This window comes from Canis lupus, chromosome 17 (assembly GCF_011100685.1).
Source record: "Canis lupus familiaris isolate Mischka breed German Shepherd chromosome 17, alternate assembly UU_Cfam_GSD_1.0, whole genome shotgun sequence".
Classification (NCBI taxonomy): domain Eukaryota; kingdom Metazoa; phylum Chordata; class Mammalia; order Carnivora; family Canidae; genus Canis; species Canis lupus.
In genome coordinates this window covers 10,603,573-10,627,917 of record NC_049238.1, presented here as the reverse complement: position 1 = coordinate 10,627,917, position 24,345 = coordinate 10,603,573, and the positions used below count along the sequence as shown (strand labels likewise).

Here is a 24,345-nt window from a genome sequence, read left to right as displayed (position 1 = left end):
TTTCTCATACTTTCCAAGAAGAGTCAAAACAGATTTAGTCTTCTCAATTAGGTTTCATCCTGTTTCTAGGACATCTTAATTTAAGGTAGGCACTAAGAAATAGCTACATTATTAGAATGGTTATTTAATAAATCCATGTGGCATGAATTCTCTATCACATTTGCCTATAATTGGGTTCATTTATATCCTGTTTTACTTTGACTAATTTGATTTAATTATTCTTGAATTATTCTGCATTGTCCTATAAATGTGATCTTCAGAGTATTCCTCTCATGTAACAAAGGTAGTTTTTATAAATTTAAGTATAGAAGAACTACAATCCCATTTGTCCTTCCAAAAACCTTTGATGAGTTCTTTTAAAATCGATTCAGTTAATATTTATAAGGTATTTTAATATCATAGTGACATGCACTCTTTTCAAAAAATGATATCAAAGTTACCTATGGTTTTAAGCATTTTTTACATAATGAAGATAATTTAAAACTCTTTAGATCACAGGAGTATTTCAGATAACCATCTCCTGTGAGCCTCACAGCCACCTCAAGCAATCAGAGAGGACAGTACTTTTATCCCTATTTTACAGGGAACAGCATGGGACTATGGAACTTTAATATAAGGCAAACATTTGTAATTTTCTTTTTTTGACTTTTAGAAAATATGTGACATTTTATAGTTTGATCGTACATTGTATTTCCATAGAAATATCGCATGAAAAATAAAAACTAAAATAAGTAAACTTAAGAGAATATTGTTGTATCAAGTACATTTTCGTAAGAACTAAAACTTTGGGGCACAATAGCCAAGTATGCAGTGAAAATGTACTGAAGACTTTTAGATTGCTTTACTGAGTTGATCATTTGAGTAAAATGGTAAAAATATGAGGTGACCTTCCCATTCAAAGCTGATCTTATCAACCTTCTGTAAGCAGAACCCTCAATTAAGGAAATCCATTATTAAGATACTATAAAAAATACAGGTTTGCAGCATCTCAAATTCTAGAATTCCATAGAATTTTAGAGCAAAAAAGGATCTTTCAGATCTGCTACTACTATGAAACTTCAAAGAACTGCAGTATTTGAATGACATTTAGAGATGTTCTAGCCTAGGAGTCTTATTTTCGTCCTGATTTATGAGGAAATTTTCATCAATTCTTAATACATGGAAAAATAGTCATTTTTTCATGAACTCAGTTATATGACATTAAAGAACTTTTTCCCTAATATTTTGATCCATGTTTTTAAGATTGATATTTTTTGTTTTTATTTGAAGAGCTAAAAATTGGCAACCCCATCTTGGCTTCCCCCTATCCTCCTTTGGTTGTGTGTTAGGGAATTTAAAGAGTCTGTGGTATCAAGCAATTGGAGTCTAAGAGATGTTAGCCACTGCTGGTGTCTCCTGAATAAAGACAGGTGAGCTGAGGGCCAGAAGTGGTAGATGACATGCTCTAGGTCATTAATTGGAACCACATCCCCTGATTCCCAGGCCAGGTCTACCCTAGCTCTGTGTGCCACCTCAGAAAGCATGGGCTAGCTGCTTCTCTTCTGTGCCAAATCCAATAGCCCATTAAAATTCTATGCACTCATTCATAGACATTAAAAATTAAAAATCTATCCCTTTTGTCAAGTACTTTTCCTTTTATTAATTATTGAATCACAACAGACTCAATTGATTAATAACCCTTGTTACACGCATTTCCAGCTTATTGATAAGGTCCATCCAGGTACTACAGTGTATATGAAGGAAAATTTATTTAAAAATTATTAGAGCATTTAAAATGAAGGTAACTAAAACTAAGCCAGTCGCAACAGGAGAATCGCAGGAAATTCATGAGGGGGGAAATTACTTTCAATGGTAATTTTAAGTAGATTCACTCTCCAGCACTGAGCCTACAGAAGACAGCATCTTAAATACAAATTTTATCCTCGGATGGCAGAAAAACTGTTAAACAGCTGGAGTCCAGGAAGGAGAATGGCCTTGAGTCGGGTGGAATTCCGAAGCGTGCTGTAAAAATAAGCGACTGATATTTTTATTTATATCATTTATCTTGAAAGGGAGACAAGTAAATATTTTAAAAAAAAAAAGTCAATAATTTTCTTTTTATTTGTTCAGACAAATGAAAAGGTCACTAACCAAACTCCTGCTGTTGATGTGCTCCAGGGAGACAGGACCACTGCAGTGGTTTTTTTAGCCTTATAATTACTGCTGGTCTGCAAAGAGCATGCACATTTACATAAGATAGAACAATGTGTTATCAATACAACAAAACGCAGGATGCTACAGCTGGAGCTGGCAAAATTAGCTGGACCTATGGGGGAATTAAGTCTTTTAGCCTGTACTAAGTGTTCCCAGGATGCCTAGAAAGTAGACATTTTGGAGGTTGATGATAGGAACAGATTTTTCCTGTGATGCCTACCATTTCTGCAGATGGTACATACAAGGTGCAGCAAACGAGCCGCAGGAAATTAGAAGTCATCCCTTATTTTGCTTCGATGCGCTAATATTTGACAAATCCTTTTCAGTCAGTGTCTCAGAGCATCTCTGTAATAAAATGGACGTAGCTCAGGTAGGGGAAGTGAGGTTGTCAAGGGGCATGCTCAAAGAAAGCCACTCAGGGAGGAAGTGGTTCGAGGGGAATAGAAACTTAATGTCTCCAGACTCATCCTTTCTTGTTATGCCCCAAATCAGACACATCATTTGTTTTTCAGTGTCTTAAGAAGTGTTTGCATCTTGAAGTTTTCTCTGCAAGCATATTCAGTTTATCTGGAAGACGACCATTAATTTCTCCTGAATGCCGTCATGACTGTGTGCTCTTACACTTTGAGTCTTGAAGCAGCAGTGTTGCAGTTGACGGGGTGAAGTTAAGTAATTGCCCTGAACCCAGCTCAGATCCAACCCCAACATTTGGCAATTGTGTCTCCAGGCTTCCAGCTGAGTTTCCCATCACAGCCTGCGCCTTCTCAAAGCTGCTTTAACAGAGAGGACAGTCACGGTAGCCTTGTCTGACCCTCAGAGGGCTGAACAGATCAGTAAGTGCCAAGAACTAAGTTGATACCCACAGTATTAGAGGCCTAGTGTGGCTCCATGAATAAATAAATCAGTGGCCTACCCCAAGCTGTGCACGGCTCCGCTTCAGTTAGGCTGGGATTTCTCCAGCACTGGCGGTTTGCCCTTTCTCTTTGTCTGGCCCAACTTTAGCACTGTCAGCAAATTTCTTGAGTTCTGTTCTCTTGTGAAGTTGCCTGTTACTTCTTGGTATCTTATCAACTTCTAGGGAGATTTCTTTCCCTCTTGTATTTGCCTAACGATACTGTGACCTTGGAGGCCAACTTTTACTATATTCCATTTATATTTTAAAATACATGTGAATGAAGTTCAGCATTTATCTGCCCCAAACTCTCAAGACTTCTGCCTCCTTATTCTGCTTTGTGATTGTCCCGGGTTCCAGAGAAAATCTTGACATGGGTAAGGATCTCGAGAGAGATGAAGAGTTCAGCTCCCAGATTCTTGATTTAAGATCTATTCAGTTACAAGTGCCTTGATTTCAGAGAGTTCATCTCTGAGTGGTAGCAGAGTAGAGCAGAAAGGGTATGAGCCCTGAAATGTGGAGCTTGGAGCTGCGTCCCAGTTTCACTGCTAACTCCTTTCTGTAACTCTGGGCAACACACTTCTCTGTGAGCCTGATGAGTAAGATGATGTCTAAGGACCAGCCCTGGCTGCAGCCATCTGGGGCTTTCCATTATCCTGAAGTCTATAGTAGCAGAAGTGCTCTATCTGAATTGTTGACGGGTAGGTGTCTATTGCTTTGTATCCATGGGAAAGAGGTTCCATTATGGTTTTGGAAAAGATTAGGGTCCATGTTCTTGGAGCATTTTGACAAGTCTTAGAGAGAGGTACCTTATCCTGAACCCTAGAGGTTTGGAAAGGCTCATCAGCTATATTCTCATCTATCTCTAGCTATTGACTAGTTATGGGATAGCAGGGATCTTAATTTTACATTAATGAATCATTAATTACAATTAACTGCTTTTATAGCAGCTAGTGATTATTAGCTTTTTTTTTTTTTTTTTTTTTTTTAAAGGCTGTTTTAGTTTAAGTAGTTACTGCAGCTTTCCAGGCTAAAAAAGTATGAACTTTTAGATACCTTTAGAGCAGAGCTCTTCATGTCTCCAAATGATCCCATCACTTGAACTTTAGGACAGAATGCATCCTCTAGATCAGGTCACTCATAAAACTTAGCCTTTTCTCAGAGAGCATCAGAAACAGATCAGGTTTAGGAGTGGGATTTGGAGTCAGGCTTTCCTGTCTTATTAGCCCTTGGAGCTTGGAAAAGCTCCATGTTTGAGTTGTTGGAAAATGTAGATGAGATAGAAGACATAAAAGAGCTTAGAAACTGTGAGTAAGTATGCACCACTACCTGTACTAATCCTGCAGAGTCATCTCTCACTGTCCCCTAGGGGATATTTAAGCAAGGACAGCTTCTGGCAGAGAGATCCAGCATGGAGGTAATCCAGTGAAAGATGTGAGGTGCACAGGTGGGTTATAGGTCACACAGTGAAATGGCAGAGGAGCTTTCCAAGAAGAAATGACTCACATTGACTCCTGAGGAGACATGGAGGATGTGAGGTCTCTCTTCTGGCACAGTTTAGGGGTAGGAAGCCTTCAACTCTCTTCCTCTCAGATTCTCGGTGAAGGATCCTTATCCTAAGATGCTTTAGAAACTTTCCTTCCATCTTCTGTATTTCCTGACACCTTTAGGAGAGGACTGGACTCTTGTCATGTCCATAGCCCAGATGTACAGAGAGCATTTGGAGATGGGCTGATGGCCCACTTCTGGGCTGGACCACTAAACTCTCTCTGTACTCTGGGTCCAGTTCAGCAGACTAGCTTCAATCTTCTTGTCTGTCCTTAGGCTAAGGCCAAAGATTATTTCTGCTCCAAAGAGCAGACATCGAGATGATGAAAAAACCAGACCACTGAAGAGTCCCTGTTCCATCAGTCACCATGCACTATGATGATGGCAAGGAATCCACTTGGGCCCAATTGTTGTGTCTCTGACACTGTTCACCAGCCCGTCTTTCTGTTTGCTGCTTCCACTCTGGTTAAGACCCGGTGGCACCTGCTTCCACTCTGGTTAAGACCCGGTGGCACCTGCTTCCACTCTGGTTAAGACCCGGTGGCACCTGGATTTCTTTCATTTTTTAAATTTTCTTCTCTCTTCTTCATTTTTTTTTTTGCTTCTTCATAACTAATAAGGATTATTAGTAGAGTCATTTGTTATATGATCAGTAAGACCAGGCTCCTGTGTGGAAGGAACTCACAGATCAACGCCAATCAAAAGAGACAATACCCCACATGCTGTGGCGGGCTGAAGAAAGGTTTCCAGTGCCAGCTTGAGCAATCAAGGCAAGGTGGGGGATGTATTTGTTTAATTTCTTCCCCTTTGCAGGCTCTGCCTTTACTAGATAGGAGCAGATTTGGGCTATAACTCGAAACTGAGGAGAGCCAGGTAGGATGAGGAAAGGAGAAGCAAGTGCTAAAAATTGGTTCCTTGAGGCAGTGAATGTCTCCTTAACAAACCTAGACCCCAAGCTCTGCGACTGAATTCTCACCAGCTGGGACCATGCCGCTCTGACCAAATCACGAGTGACAGATAAAAGAAAGACCTGAGATGCAAACCACATACCAATTTAGCAAAGGAGCCCTCTCAGGATTTCCTCTAAGGTCCTGAATGCAGAGAAATGATACCATTTCCTGGCTTAATAATGCAAGTTTGAAAATGTTTCAAGTGACCTATTCCATTTGTATTGATTGACTTAACTGTGCGGGGGAATTGCCTTTGGTGGGGATGGGGGTTGTACCATGAAAGGCTTCATACTTTTGTCTCTCAATTTTCCCATTCTGGGATACAAAGCCTTCCCTTTCAGAGGATGAGATGACATTCAGGAAACCAAGCCCCAGAAAGACTTAACATAGTAGATACCATGATGGGCTGTGCTGGGCAGTCAGGGGCCTTCCCTCTCCCTAACCAGCTGGGCTCTCTGGAGCATAGGAAATGAGAATATCAAACCATATGATCACCCAAACTCTTCTGAGATTGTGAATTCTGCTTAACTTTGAGGTATGACTGTTCATCTTCCAAGGGCAACGTTTGGTAGGCAGTAGGGTGGCAGTGGGGCATCTGAGGGGAACCTGGGTGTGCATGGTGGGGAAGAACAGACAAAGACAGGAGAACTACCATGAATAGCTGGTTGTTCCATGAACAGGCATCTTCTTTTTGGATGCCTAGTGCTCAGCTCGATCCATTGAAGTAGTCTAGCATCAGGCGTAGAGGCCCGTGTCATTGTAAACCCCCCTCTATGTGCCCATTCCCTGCCTGGGTGTGCTTGCAGAGTTCAGCTCTGCAGTAAGTTAATTTTTTTCTGTGTGGTCTCGCCCAAGTGGGCAGGTTCCTTGACAAGCTTTGGCTTTCTTTCTTTTCCTCTCTTAAAAAATTCACACGCTTGGTTCTGCCCAGAACAGGCCAACATGGCACCTACTGAGGATGCCAGTTCAGAAAACAGAGGACACACAGTTTGAAAGGAAAGCTCCTCATTTGTAGATGGCAGAAGCAGTTTCGTGGTGGAAGCTCTGCATATTTTTATTGCCTACAAATAGCCAACTCAAATCTCAAAACAAGACCATGTAAAGAGAAGAACTCAAGAAAAGTCAAAACCTTGAAACTTACCTGGAATGTATAATCTTAGGAATAGTCATCATCTGGATTAATTGTAAAATTATTACTCACATGTCACCAATGAAATGACCTTATAATAATGTTTTGATGCTTTCCCCCCTTCTCAAAATAGAGAATAAAATGCACAATGAATATTTATTCCAGGAAAACTTCCTAGTTTTAAAGAGCTTGAGAGTCTTGCTATCTGTTGATACTTCCCAGGTGGATGCTCAGGTTTCCTTTGACATGCTTAACATTATGCATGAGCAATTTGGGTTGTAAAACCAGTTTGCAAATAAATGAATTTCAGAGATTTGCTTGACAGGAAGGCAAAATCGTGATCAAAGTGTTCAGCTGATTAGAAGGGGAATAGAAACAATTAGGAGGTAAGGAGGAAGAGGAATGAAGGGAAGGATGTGTGATGTGTGTATATATGATCAAACTGGCAACCAGACAACTCTGAGGCCTCCGGAAGACAGACCTACTCCCTCTTTGTCTTTTGGGAGCCTGCAGAGTAGGGAGGGCTGATGAGGGCTGTGCTGTCCTCTTACAAAGATCCTTCACTTACATCTCTTCCTTTCATCTCCTCGGCCATCTGCTAGGGAAGCAGGAGCAGGACTGCTATTCCCATTTCACAGACGAGACAGAGGGAAGGGACTTGCCCAAGGAAGTGCCACGCTCCCCTTATGGTTCTCATCTGGGCTCTCCCTTCCCCACAGGAGCCTGCTTCTCCCTCTGTTCTCTGCCTCTCTCTCTCTGTGTGTCTCTCATGAATAAATAAATAAAATCTTTTAAAAAATAAAAAAAAAAGAAGAAAGAAGGTAGGGTAGTGGAAAGGACAAATGGAAGCTCCAATGAGCACCAGGTACCTGGAATATCATTCGGCCCCGAATGTACAATGACATCGCCATGTCTCACCTTGGCCCTGGATGCCCATCGCTTCACCATCTTTCTGCTCTGAGTTTGGGGACAGCCTCATCAAGGCACATGTGTCGTCTGCTGCTTCTCAGTTACACCCTGCACTATCTCATCATTTATTTCTCCATAGTCAGCAGGTTGACATCAACGTAGTTGGCTCTTTGCCCTCCTCTTCCTTCCTTTTGGAACTTTATCCTGCACTAGTTGTGATAACATGAGTTTCTGTGTGTATTGGTCTCTTGCTGCTATAATATGTTTCCATAAACCTAGTGACATAAAACAATGCAAATTTATTACCATCCAATTCTGTAGGTCCGAAGCATGAAATGGGTCTCATTGGACTCAAATTGAGGTTTGGCTAGGGCTGTGTGCTTTCTGGAGGCTCCGGGGAAAATCTGTTTTCTTATCCCTTCTAGCTTTTATTATTTTATTTTATTTTATTTTATTTTATTTTATTTTATTTTATTTTATATTATTTTATTTTATTTTATTTTATTGACTTTATTTATTTATTTGACAGGGATGAGGAGAGAGAAAGTGAAAGAAAACACAAGCAGGGGGAGCAGAAGAGGGAGAGGGAGAACCAGACTCCTCGTTGAACAGGGAGCCCGACAATCCCAGGACCCTGGGATCATGACCTGAGCCAAAGGCAGATGATTAGCCCTGACTGAGCCACCCAGGCACCCCTCCCTTCTAGCTTTTAGAGGCCATCACATTCCTTGACTTGTGGTCTCTCTCCATATTCAAAGCTGGCAGTATGAGGCCAAGTTTCTTCTCATGCTCCTTAAGTTTCTTCTCATCTTTCTATCACTCTCGCCTGCCGTGCTTTCCACTTGTAAGGACCCCGAGTCCTCCACCCTGGAAGCATGGCCCTCACCAGATTGATCACCATCATAACCTTAGGGACTAAACCTAATGAGCCTCAGAGGCTCAGTGCACATGCCTTCTCCTCATGACACTTCTTTGCATGTCCCCTCCTGGGGTTCCTCTCTATACTCTTGGCTAGGTTATCAATTCCTCAAGGGCTATCTTGGGGTGTCACCCCCTTGAAGTGCACCTCCCAGCACATAGCACAGTGCACACTCACAACCGTGTGTGGTACTGCCTCCCTGCACAGAGCAGGAGGACCTCTCAGACTCTCACATAATGTGAGTCACTTTCCCTATTTCCTTGCAGGGTAGTGATCCGAACACACACGCTTTAAGATGCCCTTTCTGGCTTTCTTCTCCCCTATATCTGATTGGTATTTCTAAATGAGAGAATTCTCATCAACATTTCTGATTCTTTTCATCATCCCCGTTATCCCTCACCAAAAATGACTCCTGAACTCAGAACTGAGGGATGCCAAACACAATAGGCTGATATGCCACTGAAATGCCCGGTTGATTCCTCCCTAAAATTCACAGGCTTGTGTAGACTGCTTGGCAACTGCCCCACTTGGGAGTCCTCGACTGAATGCTAATTTTCTTCTGGAGATCTTTGAAGATAAGGAAAAGCAACCACAAAAAATTCCCCATTGCCCCCCCCCCCAACTTCCTTTCTGTTCTTTTTAAGATAAAGTTTTACTGTCTTATGGAAGATCTAATATAAGGACTTTAGAGTCAGAAAGCTTTGGGTTCAGATTGTAGGACAGCTATTTCCTGAGTGTCTCCTTTAGAGCAGATTACTTCATCTTTTGAACAAGGCCCCTGGGTACAGCTCCACTGGCTGTACAGTGCCCAACTTCAGTGGATGTTGTCCAATAGAGCACAATGATAATATTACCTCCTAGAGCTGTGCACTGCAGCAGCCCCATTTGTGCTCTACTAAACTCTAAAATGTGGGTTGGACCTACCACCACATGTATAGGTTATGGAGGCGGATTGACAATATTTAGTGTATCGAAAGTGCACTATTAAGGTCACAGTAACTATGAGTTCATGGTTTGGTCTGAGGCTAGTTCCTGGGATGTTCTCCTGCACACTGGGCTGAGGGTGCTTTAGGCCTTTCAGTGCACGCAAACATGTAATTTGGTTCCTGATGGATTGGGGTTGATTATTGTTTACGATTGAGTGTTGTGCTTTCATCTGAGTGAACTCATTAGGCATAGAGAATGAGACAGGTGCTGCTCTCTGGAGTGTCAGCATCATACACAGCTTCTCAGCCCTGTCACTCTGGCTTGGGCACAGGGAATGAGTGTTCCAGGGCAAACACTACTGCCTAGGGGATGTCTCTAAATCTGGACACGGACCATGTTGCCTACCCATTGAGCTCATTTACCATGGGGGGGGGCGGGGGGAAAGAAGATTCTGACTCCATGTTTGATATATGCCCACTGAGAGCTTTCAAGCTCTACTCTCTATCCTTTGCTCCATATCTGGCCAAACTGAAAAGAAAGCCTGGTACACCAGTGTGATATTCAGACCATGCAGCCCCTGGGCCTTGTTCACAAGGGCCTTCATCCTGACCCCAGCCACTCACCACGATATAAACCAAGCCGTTTCCCCTACCTTCATTTGAGCTCTCCCTCAGCAGCGGGGGTACCTGTCCTGCTTGCCCTAGAAAGTTCTATTATGTGAGTAATACATCTTTTCTTATCATCTTTGTACAAGTATAACATCATCAGTCTCAATATCAGAACCAATTTTGAGTGGAAGGTTGGTTACATCTTCCATTGGGCAACCACAAAACATTAATTTTGCCTTTAATGCTTGAATTTAGAGACAGCTAGGGCAGAAAGAAAAGAATATCGGACGCGAGGCTAGAAGATCTGACAGTCTTGTTTTAGCTGGTCATCAGCTCTAGGGTATTTGTGAAATGGCTTACATGCTTTCACTTTTTTGAAATGGGCATTCTGATAAAGACTTTAAATTGCTTAACACATTGGGGCACCTGGTGTCTGAGTCAGTGGCGCATTCGACTCTTGATTTTTGGCTCAGGTTGGGAGCTTGAGCCTCACGTTGGGCTCTGGCTGGGCATGGAGCCTGCTTAAAATTCTCTCTCTCTCTCTCTCCCTCTATTCCCGCCCCCACCCTTTCTCTCTCCCTCTCTAAAACAATAAATAAATGAAGATAAATAAAATGGTTAATACTGTGTTCACATGTCGTAGTTAAGGGTCTTGTCATCTGGAAGGCTGCATTACAAGTAACGATAGTTAACATGATCTGCTTTTGCTCTGAGGCCACAAAAGCCACAAATGAGGATCTTTTTCTCTTTAGCTCACCTTTGTTCTCCATGTATGCCCAACTCATTGCTGTTGTTTTCAGAGAAAGATTTGATAATCCTTGTTGCCTGAAATTAGGGTGGGTGACTTTTCTTCCATACCTGAAGAACATTTTTTCTTTCAGAGGCATGGTTCTGTTCTCTGGCCACCTCTTCTTTGTGGAATAATAGAATTTTAGATCATCAGAGCTAGAGCGACCTTTCAGATGATCCTGAATGGTCCAGCCCCACTCCCTCCAGGTGAGAGTATCCACGTCTAATGAAGTTAACTCTCCGAGATCATACAGCAGTTACCGATGGGCTTTCCTGCATATTTCTTGTGTTGGACTGTAAGTGACCATCTCTTGGTATCATGAGGAACGTTATTAATCTACTGGTACATTCAACATGAAGTTGATTTTTTTCTAAACTGTATCAGGGCCTCCGATAATGCATTTTGAAATTGATCCCACCTGACTTTGTGGCTTTCCATCAAATATTAAAATTAGAGGACAACATAATAGTGAGAAGCTTTCACATCTTTATGATGCAGGAGTTCTCTTTCCAACATTTCTCATTGGGAAACATCTAGATTTCTTTAACAGTTCCAGTGACAAGAGCCAATACAGACTCTGTGTCATTCTGCTTTCTCTTATTCAGTTTTTAGCACAATACCCTCTGCCTAAGCCAGCCTATTCGTTCTTTATTTTTATCTTCTTCCAAAACTTAAATCCTTTATTCTTTGGCCAGAAACATTTTTTTTTCTCAAAAAAAAATTTTTTTTCCACAGCTCCTCAGCTTTATTGACCCTGTTCTATTGGTTTGTTTGACTTTGTCATCCATTATTCGAGTCTTTTTTAAATTGGGGCTTGTTGCAGAGCTCGGTGAACTGCTTGTTAAAATGAACAGTGTCACCTGCTTTTCGTTTTCATTTGGATGATTAGTGATTGTGCATCATTTCTTCCGTGTCACAGCCACCTCATGGAAGAGGCACGATGCAGGTGGTATCGCTACGGATGATGAAGCCATTGGCTGAATGACGCTCCTTCATCCCAGACATCCCCACAACTGGTAAGAGACAGATTTGGGGCTGGCACATTGATCTATATCATTTGAGCTCAGTTTTCCTTTGGGCAACGCTAAGTATGTTCTTCCCATTATGGCAATGTCTCGGTAACTAGAGGGATGGCAGGGCATTTGGGGGAATGGGGGATAATTTTCTGTGTCCCTAAAATCAGCTCTATGCTATAATCTCTTCCCCCATACCTTGTTTCTCATAGCCACCATGTGTCGTATGTGATTTTAGTTTTTACATTTTTGTCCAGTGTGAAGAGTGTTTCCCTTCCTCTCGCCTTGCCTTCGTGTCTGGCCTACATCTCTTAGGATGGAAGCACAGTTATTTTTTTTCCCCCAGATTGTGCATAGCTTCCCAAATTCACGACAACCATTTGCCTTTAATTTCTACACTGGAATCTTGCCTATGAAATGTGTCCAACTGTTCTTAGGTAATTTCTCAGTTTCAGACTAATTCCAATCATGTTGAAACAAAACAGACTTGTGAGACATAAGCTCAGTTTTTAGATTCTGACAACTGGCATTTTTTATCTTGTTCTAGAATTAGCAGTGATTTGAGGGAGGGATGGGGAAGAGTGGGCAGCTCTGGCAGCTGGCACATCAGGGGGCAGTGAACGGGGAGGAAGGCCAGGTACGGGGCTCTCTGCTCTCTGACCCTTGGCATCCCTGCTGGTGAGACAGGCACACCCCCATGGACCTGCCACTCTGCCCCGCAGACATCATACCACCTGTAAAGTAACCCGTCACTGTTCCGGAAACACTGGAGGTCGGCAACAAATGGAGATTTCTTCTTTTACAGCAAATGAGACCAGTCATGAAAAATGCTGTATAAACTTCAAAGGTCTCATTATTATTGGTAGTTACTTCTTTCTTGGGTGCCTAGAGTTTCACTCCTTAATTAGGGGGCACTCCCTTAGCCTCTTTGGAATAACATTCAATCACAAAGGTGGCCTTTGATCCTCCTGAATAGGTCACACCCAGGGTTTTAAATACAGTTATAATCTCCAACTAATCATAGTATAAATGCTGACAGCTTGCAGCCTAGAAGAGGTGAGTATGAGCCAGTATCCTTACCCACCACTTCAGTGTCTCCATTCCTGGATTAGCCAAGTAAGTGTGAGAAAGAGCTGTGACTTTCCCCTTTTAGGAGTCTTTCTGTAAAACCAGCCATTCTGGTCTAAGAAGCTGTGCTGTTCTCCGCCAGCCCCAGGGGGTAGGCAAAGCACAGACAATAGGAGTCAGCATTGTATTCAAAAGCAGGAGCCTTGGAATCAGACAGATGGGTTGATTCCAGTCCAAGATCAACCATTCCACTGCTGTGCGTAAGTGGCAAGTTACTTTATCACTGCATGTCTGGCTTCCTTCATTTATAAAAGGGAGGCCATCCTGCCTGCTTGTGGGGTTGTGTGAGATGGAAAGAGATAATGTGTGTGATGCACTTGTCGCAGAGCATGCAATGCTAAAGGAATGCACGTTTTCTTTGCAGGCTTTTTTGTCTCTACACTGATGTCTGCTCCATCAGGGAGGGCTCCTTTCCTTCCCATGCCAGTGAATGTCTCCCTCCCCAGTCCCAAACAGTGAGGATTTCCACTTAAACGGCCTCACAGCCTGCCTTAAAGGCCGAAAAGGGCATATTCCGCATATACTCATTCATTCATTTGCGATACAATAAGAAAGATTCTATGATGGTTTAGTAAATGTGAAGTCATCTCAGTTCAACTCACGTTTGTGCATTTGATCCGGGTTCTTCTTTATGAGTTTCTGCTCTAGCTCAGAGAATTCTTTCTGCTGCTCTCTGTTCTGCTTAGAGATGTATCTTGAGTCTCCAAAATGAGAGGGAAAAAAAACCCTCACAAAAACAAAGAAGAAAACCATTTACATGTTATGATTTATTGTCAAAATGGTTATGGTGGTGAGTGGGGATTCACTCTAGTTTATGAATAATATATTTACACTATTATGTCTCCTGGTGAATTTATAAGATTGATGTTGAAAAGAGAGACTCTAAGTATGATGAATTGCTACCACATAACGGTAGTCAATCTTTATCAGCTTCCATTCAAAATGAGCTGGAATGGTAGCAGGGATGCTCTGAGAGGTTTACAACTGGTGTGTTCTGCTATGTTCTTGCAATTCCTTTGGAAAAAAACAAAAGGTATTGAGGGCCAGGCCCATTGTGATGTCTTGGGTGAGCACAACAACAGGGTATGCCCAGGGCTTATTAATACAGGACAGGAGGCAAGATCTATGATTCAATCAGAATTGGGACTTTTGGAGTGGCCGACACATTGAAATGTCAACACTTGAACATGTGCTGTCTTCAAATAGGCAGTGAATTTCATGGAGATTCAAGATGGTGTTAGCGAAACATATGTACATGGAGCCAGACAGCATCTATTTTCTGTATAAAGACTTTTTGTAGCTAGAAGTAGTATCCTAGTAGAATCCTGGTTTCTTCACTCAGCTTATGTTTATTTAATGCCAACTGTGACCTAAGCCTTGCTATAGGCATTCATGTATATAAGAGAACAAAGGAGAGGAGTCCCTGCCCTCTGGAAGCTTACATACTACTGAGCCAGAGACAGAAATGGATTGCTAAGCAAGTAAATGTGCAGGAAGTCGGGTCATGAAAATGACTATGTTGAAAAATAAGGTTAGAGGGATAGAGAATTTGGGTGGATATGGGGAAGATTTAGTTTTCATTTTAATCGATTAGGGATATTTGGGGACCAAAATAAAGGAAGGGCAGGAGCAAGCCATGAGGATACCTGGTTAAGAACATTGTAGGTAATAAAGGCTTTGGGGTGGAAGTGGACTTGGTATGCATGAGCTGATTGGAATGGGGGAAGCATCAGAAATGCATGCAGAGTTGGATGGCAGTGTCTGTGTCTGTTGGGAGCGCCAGCGGAGAGTGAAGTAGGAAGAAGCTGAGGCCATCCATGTACCGAATGTACTGTAGCACATACTGAAGGTTTCCTATGTGCTGGGCTTTCGGGGGATTCAGAGCATCTAGATCCTTATGGATCCCATAAAGATCTGCCTTGCTCCTACTCTGAACTAAATATCTCAGAAACTATGTCAAAGAAGTGCCACCATCTACCCATTTTCTATGGGTTTAGATCTGGGCCACCTGGCCTCACTCTAGCCTTGTGTTTCTAGGACTGTCCCCTGCCCCCAAAATGATTATGCCCTAAGCTTCCCTGTAGCTGACAGCAGACCTGCTCTCGGTCAGCTTTCCACCTGGCTCCAACTTTTTTTTAAAGTTATTTATTTATTTATTTATTTATTTATTTATTTATTTATTTATGAGAGAGAGAGAGAGAGAGGGAGAGAGAGAAAGGCAGAGACACAGGAGGAGGGAGAAGCAGGCTCCATGCCAGGAGCCTGATGTGGAACTCGATCCCGGGACTCCAGGATCGCGTCCTGAGCCAAAGGCAGGCGCCAAACCGCTGCTGGCTCCAACTTTTAAAAAAGATTTATTTATTTCAGAGAAAGAGAGAGAGAGAGAGAGAGAGAGAGAGAACACACAAGTAGGGGAAGGGGCAGAGGGAGAGGGAGAGAATCTCAAGCAGATTTCCTGCTGAGCCCAGAGCCTGATGCATGGCTCCATCCCAGGACCCTGAGGTCATGACTGAAGCCAAAACCAGAAATCAGACACTCAACTGACTGAGCCACCCGGGTGTCCCCCACCTGGCTCTAAATTTTATCTTCTTTCTTCAGCTTGGTTAGTTGGCCAAGGATTTTTGTTATTAATGCTCTTCCTGCTTCACCACATCCTCAGGTACTTTTCCTAAGCACTGTCCCCAAGGTCATCTCTCAGCCTCTCTCTTCCTGGCCTATGAGATGATCCTAGGGCATGAATAAGAATCTCTGCCTTCAAGAATCCTTTGCGGAGGGGATCCCTGGGTGGCTCAGTGGTTTAGCCCCTGCCTTCAGCCCAGGACATGATCCTGGGGATCTGGGATCAAGTCCCACATCGGGCTCCCTGCATGGAGCCTGCTTCTCCCTCTGCTTGTGTCTCTGCCTCTCACTGTGTCTCTCATGAATAAATAAATAAAATCTTAAAAAAAAAAAAGAATCCTTTGAGGAGAGCACACCTGTCCAGTCCATCAGTGCAGGTTGAGTTAGATTGATATGCATGCTCTGTTGGAGGAGCAAATCAAGTGACATATGAGTTTGGAGAAGGAGGAAAACTTTCTGCCAAGAGAAGGTAATGGAGGCTCACAAAGAAACTGACCTTTGGCTTGGGCCTTGAAGGTATATGAGATAGCAGTGTGCAGAAGGGGTATGGGCTGGAAAAATGCATTCCATGCAGAAGGAGCTGCTTTTAAAAATATATGCATGTTTAAGAGTGCATGGTGTGTTTCAAGAGCTAGGGTCACCCTCTGTGTATAAAGCGAAGCAGTAGACCGTAAACCAACCAGGGAGAGCGGACTTTATCTCAAAAGCTATCTTCAAGAGCCATTGAAGACTTTTAACATGTGTGGAGGGAGGGGATCGTATATGATTGATTAGTCTTAAGGGGATCATTCTTCCCCAAACACTACAAATTGGTGGAAATATACACTTTGGTCATGATGCGCCTGCACGTTGTGCCTCATGGAAGAAGTCAGGGGAGGGGAAAAACTACCAATTTATCATCTATCATTATTTACAATGATGAAGACTTAACATCAATGGTGCTTGCTGTGTGCCAGGAACTATCTAAGCCCTTTTTATAAAGATTATCTTGTTTACTATGAGGCTATCAGTGAGATACAGTTATTATTTTAATATTACAAATAAGGGACATTTCCCAAATAAGGGAAGGATGAGGGCAGAGCTAGAATCATATAGTCAAATCACAAGGGGCCTTGAGACCATGCATAACTTTCTTGCCAAGGGAGGAAAGAAACAGAAGCCCAGCAAGGGGAAGTGCCTTATACATAATCACCCACACATTGGTAGTGGAGCAGGGACTGGAATCTGGGTTTTATGGCTCCATGTTCTGAACTAACCACCCACCAGGAATCATCATGCTGTGCACAAATCCCCAGCTCCCAGTGGTTCGCCATATCCTCTGTCAAGTTATTCACAGATGGCAGGTCTGGGGATCCTCCTTTCTGCAATGGGAAAAGCCCAAGAAACCACTCCCTCTTCAATGATTGACATATCACCATTAGTGATGAATTCATTTGGGTTAATCATACCACCTCCCCCCGCCCCCCCCTATGGTCTTTTAAAATTGGAATGGGCTCACGGGAGAGAGTATTTTAAGTGTGCACTACCTTAGCATGAGTGATTTTGTCAAAGGTTTTCCCACCACACCCCCTTGGCCCCATGGGAAGAATATGCTGCGTTGCGTTGGTTGGAGGAACTAATGGGGTGAAGCAGACGTGTGTGCATACCAGATGACTTTTGGCTTAGTTTTACATTTGGAGCTGATACTAGCTTCCTTCTATTTTACACATTCTGATTTCCACTGTTCCCCTTTTCAGACTCTGCACAGTGGCCAAACTTACCTGCATGTCTAGCCCTGCACAAATATTTTAGTGATGATTATATGTAAGAACTCAAATACATGCTGCCCTCTACTTTTGTGGTTTTCCTTCCTTCCTTTTTTTTTTTTTTTTTTTTTTTGTTTTGGTTTGCTTGCTTTTGAGTTTGCTATTTCCAGAAATTCTTCCTAAGTCTACCCTAATCAGCTCCGAGCACACCTTTATACTGTGATTTCTTCAGTTTGGTACTGGGTGATGCCTTTGTTTTCACTCCCTGCAGATCCTTCCATCCATGCGTGCTGCTGAAGAAGGCAAAGTGAGGCAACCAAAATCTTGGATTCTGGTTCCAGTTTCCCCCTCACTGACCCATGACAAGTCCCAAGGCTCCTCCTCATAAAGTAGCTCACCTTCTAAGACATAGGAGAGTGTATCAAATGTCCTTTCCAAATATTAAAAGCAAGAGCCTATGGTTTCAATTAGATTGCAGTCATCTTGGAGTAGGAGCATGAGTTCACCATTTCTGGTGGAACCTTGCTCTACCACCTGAATTGGGGGCACATAGCACCATGAAAAGGACATTCGACACACAAAGTTTCCTGTACATGTTTCAGCTCTGCCCTTAACTTTCTGCCTGGCCTTGGAAACTTCTGATGAACACCCTTAGCTTTAGGTTCCTTATCTACAAATTAGCACTAAGAATCTCTACCTCGTATACCTGTGGGGATGATTAAATGAGGTCAAATATAAAGGTGCAACACATGGATTACTTTTCAAAAAATGTCTGAGTTACAGCCTCACAAAGGATATGCTCAACCCTTATTATAACTGAGGTTAGATCTGGTTGGGTTTGACATAATTGTAACTATCAGCTGACTCTCTATTGTCTGAAATGAGGGGTTCTCTGCTGCAGAGATAGATTATAACACATTTTAACTCCAAAGTTGCTACTGAGCTTGCAATCAAGGACATCCTGGAGACTCCATCATTAACTCAGTGTTTAGGAGACTCTCATTCATGCTTTGGAATATTTAGCACAAAGACATGCATAGCTAGACATGCAGTTCCAATATAAAAAAAATCAATGATTTAACAAACCTATCTGTAATCATTAAGAAGATGTTTTCAATAAACCATAATGGGTACTTTTTTCACCCTAAAAGACTCACTGGATTTGCAGCTGGGTAAGGATCAAGTCAGCTCATCTCCTCCTATGAAATTGCCCATTCAGATCTGCCCGCTGCAATAGATTCAGCTGTGATTTGCAGCAAATTAGCTCAAGTGATTTCACATTACAACCTTCTGCTAAAGACACTTTCCTAATGGGCCCTGTTTCTTGCTGGGTCTTCAAAGTCTTCTTTTGTTTTTGTTCTTGAATTTCAGAAGAGCTTAGGACAGTTTAGAGTAGTCCAATAAAATGCAATAAAAATGATTAAGGAATGTAAAGAGCATGAGCTGCAAGACCAGAAAATTAAACCTGGAGTATGCTTATAGGCAGGTAGAAAAGGCAGTGAAGAGCATGGTGAAAGGCAGAGTCATTCAACATACATTAACCTGCATTGATTTACTGAGCATGTGCGGTGCACTACACTGAAATTCTGGCACTTGGCTCTAAGCTTTGTGGCTTAAGCTTTGTCCAGCCCACAGAACAGGAATTCACCTTGTGCCTAAGTGTGTGAGGGATTTGAAGCTCGGGAAGTGTCTTCATTTTCTGTGGCTGCTGTGACAAATCACCACCGTCTTAGTGACTTAAAACCATGCAAATTTATTGTCATGAAGGTCCCTAGGTCAGATGGCCAACAGGAGTCTCCCTGGGCTAAAAGCAAGGTATTGGCAGGGGTGCATTTCTTTCGGAGGCTCCAGAGCAGAATGCTTTTCTTTGTCTTTTCTAGCTTCCAGAGACTGTCCCTGTTCCTTGGTTCATAATCCTTTTTCCATATTCAATCCTCTCCTGCCTCCTGTATTCACTTTTAAGAACCTGTATTAATTTGCCAGGGCTGCAAGAACAAAGTCCAGAGCCACAAACTGGGTGGCTGAAACAGCAGACATGTTTTGTGTGTTTTTTTTTTTTTTTGACAGTTCTGGAGGCTAGAAGTCCTAGATCAAAAGGTTAGCAGGGTTGCTTCCTTCTGGGTATTGTTCTGACCTGTCACCTAACTTCTGGTTGTTTAGTGGCGATCTTCAATGTTCCTTGGCTTACAGAACTGTCACTCTGACTTCTCACATGACCTCTGACCTTCATCTCACATGGCACTCTCCCTGTATATGCTTGTTCATGTACAAATTTCCCCTTTCCTGAAGGGCACAGGTCATATGGGATTAAGGGGCCACCATACTTCAGTATGACCTTTGTTTAACTGGTTATATCTGCAATCACATTAGTTCCAAGTAAGGTCCTATTCTGAGGTCTTTGGGGTTAGAATTTTAGCGTATGAATTCTGAGAGACACAATTCAGCCTGTGACAGGACCCTTGTGATTACATAAGGCCCATCCAGGTAATTCAGGATAATTTCCCTATCACAAAGTCCTAATTCAGTCAAAGCTGCAAAGTAATAGGTCATATATTTACAAGTTACATGGACTAGCATGTAGACCTCTTTGAGGGTCTGTTATTCTGTTTCCCACAGAGCTTCTGGGTTCAGGTAGTATTAGAAACCTAGAGGATGAGGGGGGATTTGTTAAAAGGAGATTTTTGGTGGAGAACACTGGAGAAAGAAGGAGCTGTATCCCCAGGAGATTATAGAAGACAACCTTGCTTTCAGCAAACCACATAATCTTGTACGGTTGGCAAGCTTTATGCTCCGGCTTCTTTTTACTCTGTTAGACATGATCTACTGTTGTTTCTACCTTAAAGCACTTTCTCCAGGTTTCTATGACACTATGATCTATTTGCTTGCTTTCAACCACCATCACTATTCCTCCCTGTCTGTCCAGTCCAGTGGTGGCAAATCACAGCTGCTGGTCTCAGTCTGCCTGCTGCCTCCTTTTGTAAATGAAGTTTTCATGGAATGCAGCCATGCCCACTTGCTAATATACTGGAGCCTAGAAGTCCTAGATCAAAGTGTTGGCAGGATTGGTTCCTTCTGGGGACTGTTCTGACCTGTCACCTAGCTTCTGGTTGTTTGGTGGCGATCTTCAGTCTTCCTGAAGTGTTCCTGTGGCTACTTTCATGATACAGTGCCAGAGCTGAGTAGCCACAAGTGGGGTGTGGTATAGCCTTCAGAAGTAAAAATGGCTATGGCCTGGCCTTTTATAGAAAAAAAGTTTCCTCATCTCTGTTCTACTTTCTATTCTCCTCCTCCCAGCTTTGGAGGGCTCCAGAATTCAATCTCTTATTCATCTTCTCTTTTGCATCCACATTCTTTAAGTGATCTTAGCCGGTCTCCCATCTTTAGCTACCACCTCCCTACTGAGAACACTTGAAACTGAGATGGTCAATTCTGACCTGTCCCCTGTGAGTTTCGGGTACAAATATCAAACAGCCTCTCAACAGCTTCATGTGAGTAATTAACTAGAATCCCAAAGTTAGTTTCCAGGAAAGAACACTTGAATTCCAATACCCTGATCTGTTCCTCCCCTCAGTGACATCGTCATTCAATCCAAAGACCTAAGCTTTGATTCTCCTCTTTCCTGCACCCCCACATCCCATCCATCAGCAGTTTGGTGAGCACTACTTCTAAAATATCCCTTGAATCTGAACACCTTTCACTGCCTTATTGTGTCTATGGCTGCCAGTGCCATGTACGCCAACATCTGGCACCTGTGCTACTGTAATGGCACCTGCTATTCTCCTTCCTTCTACTCTGCCCACCCCTGCCCTCCAGTAAATTCACTGACCAGCAGCCTAGGAATCTATCGTAAAGTAAATTTGACATTTCTTCCTCTGCAATGGTTTCCCATCTTTTTTTACGGTTTCCCATTTAAAAAATAAAATCAAATTTCTATGCCTGACAAGACATCCATGGGTCTGTGAGGTTTGGTCTCTGTCTGCAACTTCTATCGCCTCTCTCTGGCTCATCGCATCCCTATTTCCTTGGCCTTCATTCTAGGGCTTGAGTACCTCAAACACATCTTCATCTCTGGAACTTTGTATAGTTATTGTTCTCCCTGCGTGAACTCTTTGTTCCATAGTTTTCACATTTCTGGCTCTTATCACGGTGACCTCTGTTTAAATGTCACCTCCTCAGAGTTCTACCCTGACGATTCTTGCTAAATAGTCCTCCCTCTCATATCTCACTCTTGTAAATTTTATTCATAGAACTTTTCAGTTTCTGAATTTATCATTTTATTGTTCCTTGCCTTGCCACAAAACTCACCCTTCTCTCTCCGCTTTCTACAACAATGGGACGCAACCTATGTGATGGCAAGAACTTGGTCTGGATGGCAAGAACTTCATGGAAGAGGTGACCTGGGAGCCTCCCAGGTGATATTTCTTTATTTAGGCACACAGGCTTATGTGCATGAGTACTTTTACATTTTTATACTCTAATTCTCCATGTTGTCAAATAATTTTTTCATTCAGTATTATATCACAGATATTTCTGCATGTTTAATAGGCATGTGTTTTCATATGTGTATGGCCACAGACTATCATATTTTTTTTAATATACCTGATTTTCTTAACTAATGCCCTAACGTTGAACACTTATTCTTTTGGCATTATAAACACACTCTGATGATGTCTACTGCAGGCATTTTCAACACTTGTGTCTTCATAGGGCCAACTTTCAGCCCATATTCACAGGAGGCCAGACCAATTGTTGGGACATAGAATATCTGTACCAAATTGTACACAACTGACCAGTCTGTACTACACATGTGTAAGGACCACAATGTGTCTCAAATCCCAGCCCCCTAGCTGTCCAGGTCTCTGTCCCAGAACCCTGCAGACCTTCCTCGCAGCCTGGAGCCAAAGGTGGATGCCTGGCTCATCGGGGTCCCTCCAGGACACTGTGTCAGGTCACTTCTGTGTCATGCACTGTAGGAACAGTTTTGAATATTTGTTTATAAATCTCATGCTACCATGACTTTAAAGTTAGATAGAAGTTATGCATATCACACATTTTGATACATACTGCAAAAGTTATTTCTAGAAAATTTGTTCAGCTAGGCATATGTAAGTGTTGAGGTTGGAGAAGTTATTTAATTATAACTTCACCAAAGCTGGATATTGCCAATCTTTAATTTTTGTGGGTCTTATTGGAGAAAATATATCTGATTTTTGTTTTATTTGCATTAGTCTGATAATTGATAAACAGCATCCCTTTGTATGTTATTGGTCACTTTTTTTTTTTATTTGCGAGACAGAGACAGAGACAGAGAGCATGAGCAGAGGGAGAGGCAGACTCCCCACTAAGCAGGGAGCCTGATGTGAGTCTCCATCCCAGGATGCTGGGATCATGACCTGAGCCAAAGGCAGACACTTAACTGACTGAGCCACTCAGGCACCCAGTCATTGGTCATTTATACATATTCTCTTTTAAGAGAGACTTTCTGCTTATGTATTTTGCTCTCTTTTCTTTGGACTGTGGAAGTGTAACATTTTCTTTCTCTTATGAGTCAGATTTGAGGTATAACTATTTTTTTTTTGGTATAACTATTTTAAGAGCTTTATTGATATATAATTCACATACCATGCAACTCACCATTCAGAGTGTGCAATTGAAAAGATTTCAGTACATTCACAAATTTGTGCAATCACCACCACAAGCTAATTTGAGCACATTTTCCTCTCTCCAAAATGAAACTTTGTCCTTGTTAGCAATCACTCATTACCTCCTCTACCCCAGTCCCTGGCAAGCGTTAATCTCTATCAATTTGTCTCTATCAATTTGTCAGCTGTGAATATTTCCTGTCAATAGAATCATATAATCTGTGGTCTTTTGTGACTACTTTAGCTTAGCATAACATTTTCAAGGCTTATCCGTGTTGTAGCATGTAATCAGTACTTCATTTGTTTTTATTGTAGAGTAGTATTCCATTGTATGGATATACCATATTTTATTCTTTTATCAGTTGATAAATTTTTAGATTGTTTCCACTTTTGGCTTATTTATATAACACTGCAATAAATACTCATGTACATGATCCAGCAAATCCATTTAGATATATATATACCCCAAAGAATTAAAAGCAGAGTCCTAAAGAGATATTTGTACACTAGTGTTTATAGTAACATTATTCACAACAACCAAAATGTGGAGGCAATCCAAGTGCTCATTGAGGAATGAATGGATAAGCAAAATGTGATATATATGTACAATGGAACATTCAGTCTTAAAAAGGAAAGAAATTCTGACATATGTTGCAACATGAATAAATTTTTAGGATATCATGCTAAGTGAGATCAGTCACAAAAAGACAAATACTGTATAATTCTACTTATATGAGATACTTAGAGTAGTCAGAATCATAGAGAAACAAAGCAGAATGTGGTTGCCAGGGACTAGGGAGAGGGGAAATGGTATTATTTAATAGGCATGGAGTTCCAATTGCATAAAATTAATAAGAGTTCTGGAGATGGATGATGGTGATGGTCACACAGCATTATGAATATATTTTATACCCTGGAAGGATATATTTAAAAATGGCTAAGATGGTAAGTTTTATCTGTATTTTGCCTCGATAAAACATTAGAAAAAAATTTATGCCCAAGTTTTATGTGTATATATATTTCTATTTATATTGTCTATATAACCCAGAAGGGAAATTAGTGAATCATATGGAAACTGTGTGTTTAAATTTTGAGAATTGAGAAACTTTTTTTCAAAGAATCGGAGACACCATTTTATGTTCCTACCGGCAAGGTATGAAGGTTACAATTTCTCCACATCCTTGTTAAAACATGCTGGGTTTTTTTTTTTTTCTCTCTCTCCTTTTTTTTTTTTTTTTTTTTTTTTTTTAATGTAGATGTACGAGTGGTATAAAGTGCTGTCTCATTGGTTTTACATGCATTTCTCCAATGTCTAATGACGGTGATTATCTTT

At 41.8% G+C, this 24,345-nt stretch overlaps 1 long non-coding RNA gene across 1 annotated transcript in view; it reads left to right on the top strand.

The window, feature by feature from the left end:
- The window catches only part of LOC111090501, an 87,766-nt gene that overhangs the window by 33,842 nt on the left and 29,579 nt on the right, over positions 1-24,345 (top strand). Inside the window, exon 2 of the long non-coding RNA XR_005372116.1 lies at positions 11,785-11,881. This is a non-coding gene — a long non-coding RNA (uncharacterized LOC111090501). The remainder of the gene's footprint in view (positions 1-11,784; positions 11,882-24,345) is intronic.